This window comes from Geospiza fortis, unplaced genomic scaffold (genome assembly GCF_000277835.1).
Source record: "Geospiza fortis unplaced genomic scaffold, GeoFor_1.0 scaffold11, whole genome shotgun sequence".
In the NCBI taxonomy this organism is placed as follows: domain Eukaryota; kingdom Metazoa; phylum Chordata; class Aves; order Passeriformes; family Thraupidae; genus Geospiza; species Geospiza fortis.
In genome coordinates this window covers 10,951,863-10,968,596 of record NW_005054304.1, presented here as the reverse complement: position 1 = coordinate 10,968,596, position 16,734 = coordinate 10,951,863, and the positions used below count along the sequence as shown (strand labels likewise).

Here is a 16,734-nt window from a genome sequence, read left to right as displayed (position 1 = left end):
GTGAATCCTAGACCCAAAAGGTAGAGGGTTTGAAAAACATACTGTATACCATCTGCCAGAGAATTAAAGCCTCTAACCAAAATGCTGTAAGAAAAACAGGAAGAAGAAGCTGTCACAAAAGAGGAAAAAATCCCCTGTGTGCTGCCTCCTATGCGTAATTGTAATAAGCCTCCAGTGAAACTCTCACTACAGGTGAGGAAAGGCACTGGGCCACGGAAAATGCCAGATCGGTTGGCAGGTAAGATGGAAGGCTCATCTGAAAAGATCCCTTAAAGAACAGCTGTAAGGTGCAGGAGGAGGGTTGGACTCCCCATCCACCAGCAAGAGCTTGGTCCTCCCCCCACCATGGCTTCTCCAGCTAACAGCAGAGGGTGACAGGAACCACAACAAAACCAGACCTTTCCTGAAGGAGTCCTCTTTATTTCAGCATCCTGCCTTCACACAAGGGTAAGGAGGAGGGAGAGTACACACAGCCATGCACTTCCTGCCCATTCCCTTGGATGCAGATGGGGAATTTTCAAAAGCAATATCTACATCTTATCATACTGGTGATTTTTCCTTTCACAGCTGTGTTTAATTGCTTTCTGAATAATATTCATCTTTGGGAATTCACAACAACCTGCAGCAAGGAGTTCTGTCATGCCACTCACATGATGGGTCTCCTAACAGAGCTGTTCTGTGTTGCTGAACCCCAGCAATGGAGCAAGTAAGTTCAAAGCAAAGGTGAAACTGGTTATTTCAAATATAGGCCAGGAAGGTTAACCTAGCTTTTGAAATAATTTATGTCTATGTTAAGGAAAGCTTCATCATGAGACAAATCAAATGGCACAGAAATATGACTGCCTTTGACTTCTACCACTCTTCAGCTTCATCAGAAGGGGGGCCTGTCCACCACAGGCAACAGCCCTTTCTAAGCCATGGTACATGTTCCTCTTTTTTTATTTTAATGAAGATAAAGTACTGGGCACAGTTGTGAGTGTTTCAAATCAATGGTAAGTGAAAAGCTTTGGCCAGCATGTGAAGAAGAAAAAAAGACCCTTTATTACTACTGCATTGTTTGTGCAACAATCTCAAACAGCTGGATTTCCTGCAGTAGAGTTATTTGGCCTGTATTATATCAACACTTTAGAGACATAACCAGACTAAAATACCTCTTTGCACATTTTGATTTGGCAATGCACCTAGTAGTCCTAACCAGGCTTTTGAACATACTAGGTTAGAGAAGAGTAATAACATTTTTCCTTCATGCTCAGTAAGTTAGTATTTTGTCACACAAAAGCTGTTTCCTCTAATACTTTGAATAGCAGAAGCCTTACTGTCCAATGAAAAAGGAAAGCTGTGGCTCTTGATTTAGGAATGTCCCCATGTATGCCCAATTAGATCAGTTAGTTTTACTAACCAGTTCTTTTTTAAAAAAGGTATTTACAGACAGCATTGGAATCCATACGTGTCATTTTTGAAATTCATCATGGTTCTCCCACACCGATTAGGATTAGGAAAACATTATTTTATAATTGGCAAACTTTATTACTCTCAAAGAGCCACTGTATTTTGCAAATCAAAACCTAAAATCCTAAAAGCATTTACAGCACACCACCAGGTTTGCTAAGAAAAAAAAAAAAAAAAAAGGTCAAGTGAGCTCCACAGGCTCTGTGGGATGAAGAGGAACCCCTTGGGCACTGGAGCAGGCAGCTGGTGGGATAGCACAGAGCCGAGAGGGGTCTGGCTGACGGCATTTGGGAGAAGCGGGTGGCGCTGGCTGCAGGACCGACTGCCGCTGGCACAGGCTGTGCTCCCAGCAGAGGGCTCTGCCAACACAGCCAACGCCGCTTGGCCACGCAGCTTATCAAAGGCCATCCTGCAGCTATTGGCCACAGCTACCTCATCAAATATTCATTTGCAAGCATTTGAAAACAAACCATGCGTGCACGGGCAGAGATGAATTTCAAGTTCTAAGCAGAAGTACAGGAATACAGACCATCAACCTCACATAACACTTCTGTTCAAAGAATGTCAAACTGACTTTAAGTAAGCTAATAACATCTCTTAAAGAGCTCCTCTAGGCAGGTTAGAATTTATAGTTTTGCAAAAGGGCATCTGCATGCCAGGCAGCCCAGAGACAGCTGGCCTGGGAATTTCTTAAGGCAAAGACAAGGTGTGAAATAAGGAGCAGAGAGTACCATAGCAAAGCAGCGTCCCTGTTCTTATCTCATCAGACAAAAGCTAGTAGGGAGGCAGAAACCACTCAGTAGTATTCACTGCATCTGATCAATTTCATTGTCTACAGCTTGCTCAGCATTCTTTAAATGAATTTCTCTACTTGATCCCAGCTCCAGATCACACCACTGCTGCTCCCATTTATGCTGGAATGAGAAAGTCACCACAGCTAACCACAGATAATCAGTGTCTCAGATCACAGCTACCACCAGGCAGCTAACCAGCTCTCTTTCTGTTCCCCTCCCAGGAGAAAACCAGTTACCTCCAACACTCCTGATCAGCTGCTGCTACGCTCTCACTGCTGTGTCTGGCCCTAGCTGCATTCTGCAGTAGCTGATTAGCAAATTAGCAAATGCTTATTAACTATCAGACATCAGTGGCTGCTTGCACCTGGCAGTTGAGCAGATCAGCAGCGGGAAGCTGGGAAAAAATAACATAATGAATCTATCTTTACAGACAACCCTATTTCAGTCTCTCCTAAAAGTCTTGTAATTTCAATGGAATACTGAAAAACATATCTAAATGCATGGCATAAATCAACATTGCTTTTTCAATGCAACTGCACTCAAAACCAAGGTGAATTCCTTTCCTATCCCTCCATACACATCAGCCAATACAGAAAGCAGCCAGATCTAAAATGTCAAGCTGGACAAAGCAGGTTTTGCTTCACCATAATATCATGTCAGCTTTCCACAGTGAAGACAATTTCCTAAAAAATAACATCACAAATTAAACCAAGCCATTACTATCCAATGGCAACATATAATGGAAACAAAATGGATTAACATATTCTAAACCAAACAGAAAAACTAAAGAGGTTTTTCCATATGAAGTTGTACATTATATGGAATCAATTTAAAATCAATTCCAATTAACACAATTATAAATTTAAATCCCCAGAATATTTAAACACAGTAAAAAATTTTAAGCCAGCCAATGATCCCCTGCTTCTGACCTGTGACAAAGGAATGTGAGTCTTATGAACATGCAACCATGACCACAGGCTGGGGAGGGAAAATTCACGAGTATCACTGAATGTTTGAGATTGACAGACCTCTGGAGGTCTCCCATCCAACCCTTCTACTCAAACGCAGCGTCACCTAAGAGCACCCTGCTCAGGACTGGCTTTTACATCTCTCCCAGGATGGAGACTCCACCAGTTCTCTGGGCAACCTGTGCCAGTGTTTGGTCCCACTGAGCTCAATACCTTGCATTTCATGGTAATCTCAGGTAATCTCCTCAGGACCTCCTGTTCTCTCTTGGCAGCTCAGGTCTAGCAGCACTGGAAGTCAGGGGAGAAATCTTGCTCTGTTAAAAAACATGGCAGCTCTACTTTTCTCTTTGGACCATGTGCAGACCTAACACTTGTTATTGGTTGCCTCTCTGAAAACCTGAGCTTCTATTCTTCAAAATATACATGCCACGAGAAGATTGACAAGATCTTTGTGAGTAGTCCAGCGGATTATTTTCTTTTCTTTTTCAAACAAGCATTCACGATTACTCAGCAACACAGAGGACATGAGCTCTCCACCAGAGTAGTAGAGACAGCAGGTACCAAAACCTCCCATTTTTCCTCATTTAGAAGTGCTTCTGGTGCCTTTCCAACCATATAGTCTGTTAGCACAGGAATGCATGGGGTTGTTGGGAAAACAGAGTCCTGATGCATCTGGGAGGGCTGAGAACTTGTTTTTCGATCATGTTTGTTACTTCATCCAGCTCAGTCCATGGCCAGGGACCCAAACAGGTCCCTGAGAATGAAGACCTTGAACAAGGATGGTGCTGCAACAAGAGGGAGGGGAATGGAAACTCTACATTTGGGCTGCCATTGCTACAAAGAAAGCAATGTAGAGTTCAGCAAAGAAATAAACTCCACAGACGTAAATTAAAATACACCTTTTCCCTGAGACTCCAGGACTGCACACACCTATGAGTGATCAATGATACACATCACATATACCATCCTTTTCAATCCTCCGAGGCCCTCTGAGTAATATTTAAGTATTTAAAACAAATATTCAAGTTATAATCAGAGCACAAGACTTTTTGTGCTTCTGAGAGACTGCTAGGGTTATTGGGAGAGGATGAGATTTTGGGTTTGGGTTTTTTTAAATTTTAAAATTTTTTTAGCAATTTTTTTAGCAAATTTAAATTTTATTTTCAACATGGCTGCTTTTGAAGGGTCCAAAAATACTATTAAAATACTCATCAATTCCTTCTTCCCCATTTAATTTTTGTTATATGTAAATCAGCAGGTGACACTGGTGACACTAAAATATGGAGTTAAATCAGACCAAGAAAGTTTTTAACCATCTGAACAGCACAAGGTTAAGGGAATATCTGCCCAAAAAACAGAGTCAACAAAAAAAAAACACCCGAGATATGTTGAAATAATACTGTTTGGGAAAAGGCATCTATAACTAAGTACTCTGAGAAACACATGAGAATAAAGAGGAGCAAAAAATAACAATTTCAGGTTTTATTAATAATTATACTTCCCACTTGTTTAGGGTTAATTTCTTTATGCCTCTTGCACTTCTCTGCTCAGCAGTCTCTCACAAGTAAATGGGCTGATTTTATAAGCTGTCTAAATAGGCTCAACCTGGAACACAGCAAGACCCTAATTTTAAGCTCTTGTCATGGATGAAAAACACCAAAGTAACACTAGCATATGCAAGTGACAGAAAAGCAACTCAGAAGATAATGTCTTCAATCACAAGTTCCAGCAAGGAGGAATGTTACCAAGGAGGAAAGGTTTGGCACCTTAAATCTGCCTCTTCTATGAGATGAGTCAGGCACTGTGCATGCGGACTCAAATCAGACATTTGTAACTGAAATTTAAAAACTGAAAATGACTCAGCTAATGGTGAAGTCTTTCAGGGATGTGTTTTAAAAGGGGGTGTGGAAGTTAAAGAAATAAGCAAACATCATTTGGTTTTGGCCACAACTCTACCAAACCACTGAGCTAGCAGCATCCTACCTGGAACATCTTTCAGTTAAGTGGACAGAGCTCAAATGCAGAGCATTCCTGATTTACAGCTCCAGAGAAAAAAGCTGCTTCTAAGGCCTGGCAGAAAGCACTACGTCAAACAATCTGCAGCTTTTTATAGTGCAGATTGGCAAAACCTCTGCCAGGGTCTTACCTGATAGAAGAGATTCTTGTCTATTAAGCCATCAGTTCAAAGCACAGCTATTACATAAGCATATACAAGATACTGCAGTTACCAAATGCTGTCTCTGTATCAAGGCATAAATTACACACACTGCACGTTAGGGTTTTGGTCAGCAAGAAGGATTAGGTGGTGTATCAAAATGGGTCTTCAGTGCACGTGCAGTTATAGCACCAGTAAGTTCACGTTTGACACGTAACAATTCTGTTTCTCAGAACGCCTTTTTTCAGTGGTGCTGGTCCATTTGTTAAAACAATGCTACCAGATTTCCTATATAGTAGCAGAACGATGAAAATAGTCCCTTTGTCAGAGGATTTCAAGTGTCTTAACTCTTAAATCATTAGACAAAATCCAAGATGAAGCCAAACGCAAAAAAACTCTACAACTACCCATTATGTGGCAATCCATATAAATAATTTTACTTTCAACAATGTTACCACATGCTAAAAGTTTAGCATATAGTTTCTTCTGAAATATTAAATCTGACAAACATTCTAGAACCTGTTTAGTCGACCTGTACAAGTAGTTTCAGTGCATGCTACTCATATGAACACCACACACCCATCCATTTTCTATTCTTGGTGTGAAAAAACTCGTATTTTCACTACAACTGTACTATTTTAGAATGCTGTACTTATCTTGAAGACACCACCGCTCTCGTCTGTCATGTTTTCAGACTGAGATTGAAAAACTTAAAAAGACTGGAGAATATCATGTCAAGTGACTGGGAAGAAAACCCAAACCTTCAGCAATTCAAAACACGTTGGTGTGATGGAAAAATTGAAGGGGTTGAGGCTCATCTTTTCACCAAAGTTCAATACTCATGACATCTTTTGTGAAATTACATATAGAAAAGAAATCTGACGGGTTTTTTCCAGAATCTTCCCCATTATCCACCCCTTCATGCCTACAGCAAAAGCAACATTCCCATGGCTCTCCCCTTCGTTTCTTATATTAATTCCTGCTATCAGCAAAAACAATCATCCACTGTAATTGCCACTACTTTGGCCATGCTCAGTATTAATAACTAATAAACTGCTCAATTTTTCAGCCACAATTACTTTCTCATTTCTGTAACATGTCCACATATGCATTTTCTCTCCAGGATTTCAAGGCAAACTTCCTGGAGGAAGACAAAGGACTAAGAAACTCCCTTTGTCAAAGACTTGAGTACAGTAGGGGTGGATAGATAGCCAAGCTGCTCTTGTATTACTGCATCTTTTTCAAAAGCCAGCTCCCTACCCTCTCTTTCCAAACAATATCCACAAACAAGTAAATCATTCAATTCCCCAGAATATCCTCTAAAGAGAGACCACAGAAATACCTTACATAAAGCATGGAAGAAAACTAGCAAGAAAAATATAAAATGTAACCCTCAGGAAAGCCATACTGTATAAATGCAAGCTCCAAAATTATGCTTCATCATTTAATCTTTCTCTGAAAAGAACTCTAGAGTAAATACAGGAAGACTAAATTCTGCAGTTTCTCCAGTTTTCCCATTGTAGATAAAACATGCTAACAAGCTGGGGACAGTGTGTCTGAAAATCCATAGCTGGATTTAAAACTGAAGCATTTATTTTAACCTAAAAATCTATATTCTCTTAGCTACAGCAAACATGACAGATTTTGTAGTAACAAATTGTACAGATTTAAAGAAGTGGGGGTTTTTAATGTTTGCTAGAAAATGAACAGGAGACATAAAATGTACACACGTGCCAAAGTATTTCTTTTTACTGAACAGTACAATCCTTCCTCTGTATGTCTGAAGCTGCCCTGTGTATCTAAACTCCCTCTACAAACCTGAGGAAACACAGGCTGCCACCTCATAAAAAATGCACACATGTTGCCATGCTTGCCCTGCAGCACACATCCTGGAAGGAACTCATATCCAGTTAAATCACTCCTCTAGCTCCTAGACAAAAATACAAAACATTTCCTTTGCCTGCTGGGCCCCAGAGTAGTGAGCAGAAGGGAGGAACTCCTTTATAACTGGAGGAAATGGGGCAAACCTGTCAAACACACAGCAACGAAAGAGCCAACGTATATTTATGAAACACTTAAGCAAAGTACAGCAAGGAAGTCCTTAATAAAAGAATAACAAAACAGAGGCAATAGATCTTGTTACAATGAACCATTTTGTCATGGCAAAAGACAGCTGGAAAACTAAGGAAAGTTTGGTACAAATCAGTGGAAGAAAGGAGATGGTGCCCTGAATGGAAACAGGATATGCGGACTGATACGTAAGACTAGCACCGGTAGTCCAGAGTAAAAAGCAGCTGCTTAACTTGGAACATTCTTCCCCTCCCTTACCCTCCCCATCAGGTTTTATGATAAAGATATTATTGGCTTAAATACAACAGTTCCATTTGTTTTGTCTCATTTTAAAAGTCATCTTTTAAGACCTTTTCTGAAGACATTTGCAGTAGCAGTGCTCAGTCACAGTAACTCAACTCAAGCTTCTGCCGATCCAAGCCATGGTAGGGTCTCTGCATATTCACTCAGGCAAAGAGCAGCTCTGTGCCTTAATGTGACTAAGAGCATATTCTAAGATGAAAAAAAGCTGCAGTTTACAGAAAATGATTGAAATCTGAATCTGCAAACTGCTATCCTCACTAAAAAATAACTATTAAAACACCAGTTGGGAAAAAATGAATTTTCTATTTACACTCAGGCACTTTCTGCTATTCCTGTTGGAATAACATACCACAAGACAGAAGTACAGCAATAACAGTACATACTGCCAATATCCTGGAGGTCTGAGAAGGGTTACATTATTTATCAGCAATGAAAGAATAATTAAATACTACACAACTCAAGTTCTGTAAACATTTTCAGTCCCTTGTATCAACCTCATTGTTTTAAATACTTTACTGGTTAAACGCATAATAGAACTAACTATTTCAGTTTAAAGGGACCTACGGTGATCTTGTAGTTCAACTGCCTGGCCACTTCAGGGCTGACCAAAAGCTAAAGCTTGTGGTTGAGAGCACTGTCCAAATGCCTCTTATGCAGCAACAGGCTCAGGGCTTTGACCACATCTTGCAGAAGCCTGTTCCAGTGTATGACTGCCTCTCAGTGAAAAAATGCTAACATGCAGTCTAAAAACCTCCCCTGGCACACCTTTGAACCATTCCTATGCTTCCTATCACTGGATCTCAGGGAGAAGAGCTCAGAACCTTCCTGTGCACCTCCCCTCTTCAGGAAACTTGAGAAAGCTGTGAGGGCATCCTTCAGCCCCCTTTTCTTCAAACGATCCAAACCCAAATTCTTTAGCTGCTCCTCAGAGGTAACAGGTTTACACATATGATTTCTTCAAAATAATAATTTATTGCCCTAAATGACAATATATTTCATTATGAAGACTGGAAACGAAATAGCACCACAGGAAAAAAGAAGTCTGAGAGAATGAAAGAGATACTAACTTGTTAATTAAAGAGCTGCAGTTTACCAGACTGCTGTCATTATAAGGAAGATATTCCTTCTTCAACTTTCATTCACACCCAGTAAGTTTGATCAGATGCAGCACAGAGCTGCCTGTTCAAGACATACCCTATACAAGGTGACACCAATCATCAGTCCTACCCAAATGGAAACTGTTCATATACCATGCACACTTCACTGCTACTGAAAAACTAAGTGCAAGAACTCTGTCACAGGTATATCCATAAATAAAGCATCTTCCAAAACAGGTGCTCCTTCTTTTGCTGGACAGAAAGGAAATACATAAACTGCATGTACCCTCAACATAACAACTCTGCAGGTTTCTGTGTAAATCTGCAGTAAAAGATAGTTTTATTGTGTTCTGCATGAAGCAGGAAAAAATACTGCTTTCTCACTCACTTTCAGAAATTTCACTAGCTTTAAAGACTCTGCTTACCCCAAATAATACAAAATATAATTGGCCAGAAAGTATTTCTACATTCCTCATTCATCACAACCACTAATGATCTTAAAAATACTAAAGAAAATATGTTTAAGTGACTCTCTTATTAGGTAATGTGATTACCAGCAGTTCCTAAACCAATCTATTTTTCCAATGGCTTTATTTCAAAGTTATTCTAAGATACAGTTCATTGTTATCTTTCAAAAAAGTAGTATTTTAAATCTCCATTTAACCTAAAAGGAAAGACCATGCAAGAGTTAGCACAGGTTCTCTCTACTGTGCACCTAGGTGTGTTAGTTCAGCAGGAACTAACTCAGTATTACCACTCCTCCCAGAGAGTACATACCATCAAGGAGAAATCATACTGTACCTTCCCCAACACCAGTTTAGGATTCCTGCTTATCCCTTTCTATAAAAGCCCAGTACTGATGCAGGAAATGGTGAGATTATTACTGACAGAACTTGCCTCCTGATGCTGACTCTCCTTTTTGCCATCCTCTGAGCATCCTTTAGCAGAGCAGACAGGTTATAAGAGAATTGGGTCTGTCTTCAGAGAGCAGCACAACGAAAACTGCAGGGAGGAAGAACAAATGCCCAGAGAAAGGACAGCTCTTGCTGGATCACGCTGTGCCATTAAAACAGCTCTAGCCATAACATCCTTCACTGCAATCAAAATGGGTTTGGATTTAGATAAAGGACACAAGGTAAGGAACAGGCAAGGGTCAAAGAGAGGGAGTACAAAAATTTTCTGGATTCTCTTTTTCCATTCAACAGTCACACCAGCAGTCCTGACCCTTGGCAGTGGGCACTCTAGGAGTCCAACAGTCTAAGATGTCAGTCTGCCCCTGGTTTTTGTCAGACAGATTGTACAGTTACCATTTTGGTCCAAATAGACAGTTATGCTTGGATAGAAAAACCCACATAACTCTTGAGCATACAGATGGCACTTCACAAGAAACTTTCCCTCAGTGGTGTCCTTCAGCAACTCAAACCACACTTGGAAGTATGATACTTTCAGATTTTGGGTAGGGGGACTCCTAGCCAGCAGTTAAGAAGGGTCTCAACAAACAGCCACATTCCTTTTTCCCTTTCCCTTTTTCTTACTTTCTCAAAGATGCTGCTTCCAGCCCTAGCAAAGAGAGAATACCCTATTTAGAAATTACAGCCACATACAGTAAGAAGCCACAACGCACACAAGTCATAAATATTTTCCTTCTGATCTGCTAGCTGTTAAGGAGAAAAACACTTACCTACTGCCTTGCATTAGTGCAGGCAGACAAAAGTATGCAGATTCTGGAGATGGAGTTACATTTGCCCAGCCAGTGAGCAGGAACAGGTTTCCCTGCATAGCTCAACATGACTTCAAGAGAAGAGAGATCCATGAAAGAAAGATTTACTGGATAATTAGACCAACCATTTCTACAACACTGATGAGAGTTCTCATCTAGCTCCCTGAGGATAATGCACCATTTGAAAAGGCATCACTTAAAATACTTACCTTTTAGATTTGTGGGGAAGATCAGCAATACAAACATAGAAATGTTATTGTCTCCATTCTTAGACAAGTATATTTAATCTTATACTTACATACAATGCTGGTTTGGGTTTTTGCTCTTTCCATCCCTCTAATTTTATAATAAATTCTTTTTTCTTGTGCATATAAGAAAGAAATTTTCTTTCTCTACTGGAAAGGCTGCTCACAAAAGATTTTTAGCTATGACTGCTAGAAAGTAAATAAAATCTGCACACCTCCTTTCATAGGAAAGGTTATTTTTGTCTGTTCTGCCAGATAGAATAAATCCTTCACTTCCAGGGCAATAGATGACAAGAGACTAACCAGCAGAGCCACAAGTGAATATTACTGAGAAAATAATGTCTCTTCACACGTCTGCCTTTCACACATTTTAACAAGAACTTGCTTAACAAGAACAAAAACCTAAGTCTGTTTACAATGGCGCAATAGACATCCAGGTTTTTGGATGGTTCTGCAAACTGGAAGCAGTCAGCATCAGATTATCTGTTCAACTTCAGCACAAAATTGCCTTTAATGTGCGAGATTTACCTTGCAGGCAAAGGTAGCTGAAATGTAGACTCCTTGCATTCATTCCTGCAATAGGTCTGGCCACTGCAGGAAGTCTGCCCTGAAGAAGGTTAACTCCAACTGAGCACTGAAGAGAGCTCTTGACTGCCCAGCTTAACAGTGGATGGAAGTCAAGATGCCAGTGCAGCCTACACCCTGCCTCACTCCTGAGCAGAGTACTGAGAGCCTACCACTCCAGGGAAGCCCACAGCAGGCGATCAGGCAGGAGCTGAACACACACCAACCTGCCTTATGACTTTGGGCAAGTCAGTGATTGCAGAAGAGCATTTCGCATTTCGTTACAGAAGTCATGGTGCTTAATCCTCTAAGTAGAGTCTATCAGAGTAGTTAATATAATCAAGTAGCAGAAGTAATATGATAATCCAAAATTACTTACAACAATATTAATAATAAAGGCTGGATTTTATTAATCAAAAAAACATTCTCAGAAGGAAGATTCTCAAGGCTCTGCCCTCCTTTTCCACTGTTTGTAGGAACAGAGCTTGTAAAGGCAAGGTATATATTTTATAGAGTCCAGCTCCCTACATGAATCTATTCAAAAGCTTTTTAGAAATTAATAGCCCAATTTCCCTGGATTTGATGACATCACATGTTTGGCTTTTGTTACTTATGTTCCCTCCCATATTACTTTCCTGAAAGTTAAGGTAGAGTGCATACAGAAAATGAAGGCATTCTTTACAGAATCAGTCCTTCGTCATGAGAAGCTGCTAGTTTAGGGCTGACAGTGATAGATGTGAGGATCTGAGAGGTATTCAAAGGTACTGATATGCATTATAGGAGTTTTAATTTTCAGACAGAGACAAGCTCCTCTAGCAAGACTGTTAGGTTTATTCCTGAGAACAGCTGGCAGCTTTGTCAGTCACTTGTATCACCCAGGCTGGCCATGCCAGACACATACGCGTAGCAAGAGGCAATGACTTTGTTGAAGGTGGCAGTCAGATGAAAGCTGCATGAATTTGCTACTTGTGTAAGGACAGAGCTGTTTGCCTGCCCAGACTGAAAGAACAAACTGAATTCTGAATTTATGCCAAAATGTTCTTGCCATTATACAAAATAAACATCAAATAGACAAGTACAACATTGTATTCCTAAAAGGCAAGCAAAAACAAATTTGCAGAGCACAGAAGGATATGGACCATGATGTTCTACGGCCAATAAATAATCAAATTAAGTTATGAACTGAAAATGCTACTGAAACAGCAGAAAATACACAAGGTTTAATTTCAAAACACAAGGGAATGCCTTCAAAAGAGTGAAGTACTTACTTTTTAGGTGACCAAAGGAAAACACAAGTCTAGAGAAAGGAAACATGCCATTCCAAAGTTTGTACCCTACAGAACAGGCAGCTATGTAAAATTTGTTCTGAAGACATTTGAAAATAAATGCTTGAAAACATTATAGCGTCAGTCCTCTTATCTCAATGCAGTGTGCAGTGCAGTACTGCACAAAATGAAGCTTCTATTCAAAGAATAGATACTTGACAAAAAAAAGAACATTATCTATGAATAACAGTCTCCTGGAGATATCTTTGAGAACTTTTTTGTGTTTGTAAATTATTTGAAATAGTCCTTATATACTGAGACATTTATATAACCAGTCCTCTCCCTGCATTCTCCAAAAAGCCTCAAATCACTGCTTGTACTCTTTACAGAGTAAAATTCCATGCCTGTATTTTCCCAACCTCTGAAAAATTACTATGTTCTCTCTGGAACATAACCCTTTGCTCTTCTGCCAAAAAGGAAACCATCAACACCAGTCAGTTTTTCAGCTTCCCTTGGCTCATTTACTTACTCTAGACTGGTACCTCACCATCTTCATTTTGCTCTTTGAAGATGCTTCACCTGTGAAGCTCTACAGACATTTCATTGCTGCAGACAACCAGCTGCAATTTATGGATAGAAAAGACATACTTCTTTTTGCACAAATAATGTGGTTCTAATGTTTTACTCATTCTTGCCTAGAACACTGTCTGAAGACAGAACATCCTTCTTCTCTGCTCGGCAGCACTGGCTTTCTTCACACCAGCTTTGCCTCAGTTTTTAATCAGGATAGCAATATAGAATGTGGAGACAAAAGAAAAATAGTACTATGAAGAAATGGAAACTGCACAAAATCAGAAAAGTAAAAGAGAGTTGAACCTGCTCCTGCCTATCTGTGCACCCCCCAAGAACACTGAAGAAACCAATACATCATTTTTATTGAAGACCTGGCAAGAAAGTGCCATAAATCCACCACAACAGGTGACATTGCTGGTTCAGTGCCTCCTTTTAAGGGGGGGAGATCAATTCAAGCACCTGCACATCCTCATGCCTGACCTCAAGAGCAAGCACACCAGTCAAAAACAATTCTCAAGGAAAGATGACAGACACAGTATATGACAGCATCAGAAAGGTAAATTACCCTAAACAAATCTTTGATGCAATGGTTGAAAAGAAAACACGGGATATCTTATCCATGCAGATAATTGGGGAATTATTAGTTCAGATAGGGATTAATACAGGTATTGTAAGAACAACAAAGAACCTGAATATCAGACAAATCATGTTATCCTTAAAAAAAAAAGCAAAGCCCTGAGTTCAAAAGTAGGGGGCAGACTACTCTGTGGTTCAAATTACTTATTCCCACTAACTTCAATTCAGTGCCAGTCCATGCAGTGCTCTGGCAAGGCTGATCCCTACAATAGTCATGGCAATATGAAGCTGCCATTAAACTGAATTACAACAGCAAGGTAAAAAAAAGAAATCATTGTGAACACAATCAAATCCATAAAGTTGTGATGTGAAGAGGACAGACAGGTAATACAGAACCATCAACAACCACAATGTCTGTGCCTATGGAAGGAACTCGACCAGGCCAGACAAGGTTAGGGGATTCTGCTCCAGGGATATACAACCACAACATTACTTCATTCAATTTTTCTTCAAACATGCAGGAGGCCAGGAAGCTTTTTGTACATCACAATTCTTTACTAGTCCTCGCATCTTTTGCATATTTATACTGAAGTGCCATCATCTTTTTCCTTTCTGGGAAAAAAAAACTTTCTCTGCTCTGGCAGCGTAAAAGAATCATCAAGGTCAGACTTGCGGTCTCACAGGCCATCAAAGTAGTAACAAGATGATTTTAAACAAATTAAAAATCAATTCATTCTGCATTTACATGCACCCTTTAGCTTCAGTCTTTCAAGCTAAATTCAGCTCTTTTCATCTGAACTTCTCAAATTTCATTTATATTTTCCCACTACTGAGAAGCTTGGATGATAAAATTACTATTCCAGGTCCCCAAAATAATATAGGTAGAACACTCTAAAGTATGCTTTACTTTAAGCATGCATGTGAGCAGTCCTAGGGACCTTGATATTCTCACGTCTAATGCACTTTGTTGAACTGCAGCTACAAAGACAAGCTATCATGTTTCTTCACCACAAAAAAAGAAAGTGCCTTACTCTTCAGCTCAAGCACATAATCAATTGCCCTGTCTGGTGCCATTATCACAGCCAGCCTTCCTTCCTCAAATGTTTTACACATGCATTGTATAGTGGTGGAGGAGCACAATAACAGCAATAGAGTTATCAGTCTGTCTAAAGCACTCAGTAGTCTATGGGAACAATAAGCAACTCTGAGTACTGAATTATGAAAATTTGGATTCTTCCTGCATTTGCATCAAGTACCAAATCCTCTTCTCTTCTGACAAGCTAGCAAATGTACTTCTTTCAACTTCTACATGATACAGACTCAATTCATTCAGGCAGTTCTATTTCAAATCTCTCCAATCTCTCCTTGATTGCAGGGGGAGGTATACTTCAACCCTCTGGAGACCACTAGAGGAAGAGGAAAACAAGGGGGAAAATAAAGACTTGTTTCAGACATGACTTTCTCAAAGTATATAGGTACTTAGAAGCTGTTCTAGAGATGATGACAGTCAGGAAAAAGCAGCAAAACAGGAAAGAGACAGAGCTGGTCCGAGACAACAGAAAGAAGAGTTACAGACAGGAACTACTTTAACACCAAGAGATGTGGATGTGACAGCCTGGTCAGAGAGCGAAAAAAACAGCTAAGTTTTCTCATGGCAGACTTGTGAGACTTTTAGGGAGTTGTAGAGAAACAACGATAGCTTGTTATTATAAACAACCTGCAGGTGGTGTTTTCCTACTCTCTGCTTTTCTGTTCTTCTCAAGGATTGTTTGTGAGGAAGTGTTTTTGTTAATTAGCCAATCAGGTGGAATGTATCAGAACAGTCTATAAAAGAGAGAGTTTTTCATATTAAAGCTGCTGCTGTGCAAACCAGCCTTCTTGGAGTCTGCGCTGCTTTCTGACCCAACAGTGACAGAGATATTAAGAATCCTCCAGGCGAATTAAGGTGTGTAAATATTTCCTTGGTGCGTAGCACACCTCACTGGATACAATGAGCACATAAACAAACAGAAAAAATACTAAAAATATGGATTTTTGCATCCAAATCCATTCCAGACATTTAAGACACCCTGGAATGAAGTCATAAAGCACTGACCACTGACATACTGCCTTGTTACAGATACAGTTCTTCAAACCACCTTCACCAGTAGTAAGGCCCTGCTCCAGGCAGTCTTTCTCTCCCAAGACTGTACTTAGGAGCAGGGCTTTTAAAACACATTCACCTGACAGCTATGACACATGCAGACAAGATGGTAAGGTGAATATATTCAGGACCCGCTGGCACTCTTCAGAGTCTCCACCCCTCAAAACAATAGCAGGATTCATCACACCTCCACACTCCATTTGCTTAGCAAACACCTGCAAAGACTGAAGGAATGAGAGCAACAGCAACACTGCAAGCTGCAGCATACAGCTGTGCTTATGCAATACACAAAGGCCAGCAAATTCATACTGATGCCATTCTTCAATTTGTTAAAAAAGCTTTGACTGCTTCAATAACAAAGAATAGCATTAAACATAGCATGGCAGGATCAAATGAATTAGGGACAATAAATCTGGCATTAACAAAATGAAAAGCAAAGTGAGTGAAAAAACCTAATCCTCTAAGGAGAAAGTACCTTTGGCCATACATAGAAACATCTCCCCTTATTTCTGCCAAAGGCAATGCCAATCCATACAATTAGTGTAAAAGTCTGGGTTAGTTCAATGACCTAGAATAGTTTAACCAGAGGACTGCAACAAGACAGATTGACAAAGGTGTCTCTGATACTTATGAACTATGGCATATCTACATAAGCATTTAATTCTACATCTGGAGAGGGTTTTCAAAGTAATCATAATCCTGACTTACAGCAGTTTTGTGCATATGCTGTAGCAGTCCTGGAGGACACCACATAGATGCTTCTGGAAGTTTTCAAAAGAATGGACTGTAGACCCTTACTTAGTAACTGCTAG

General features: G+C 40.0%; 1 protein-coding gene across 1 annotated transcript in view; it reads right to left on the bottom strand.

Annotated features, from left to right (window-relative positions):
- The window catches only part of LOC102031928 (poly [ADP-ribose] polymerase tankyrase-1), a 128,863-nt gene that overhangs the window by 64,485 nt on the left and 47,644 nt on the right, over window positions 1-16,734 (bottom strand). The gene's annotated exons all lie outside the window — the stretch shown is intronic.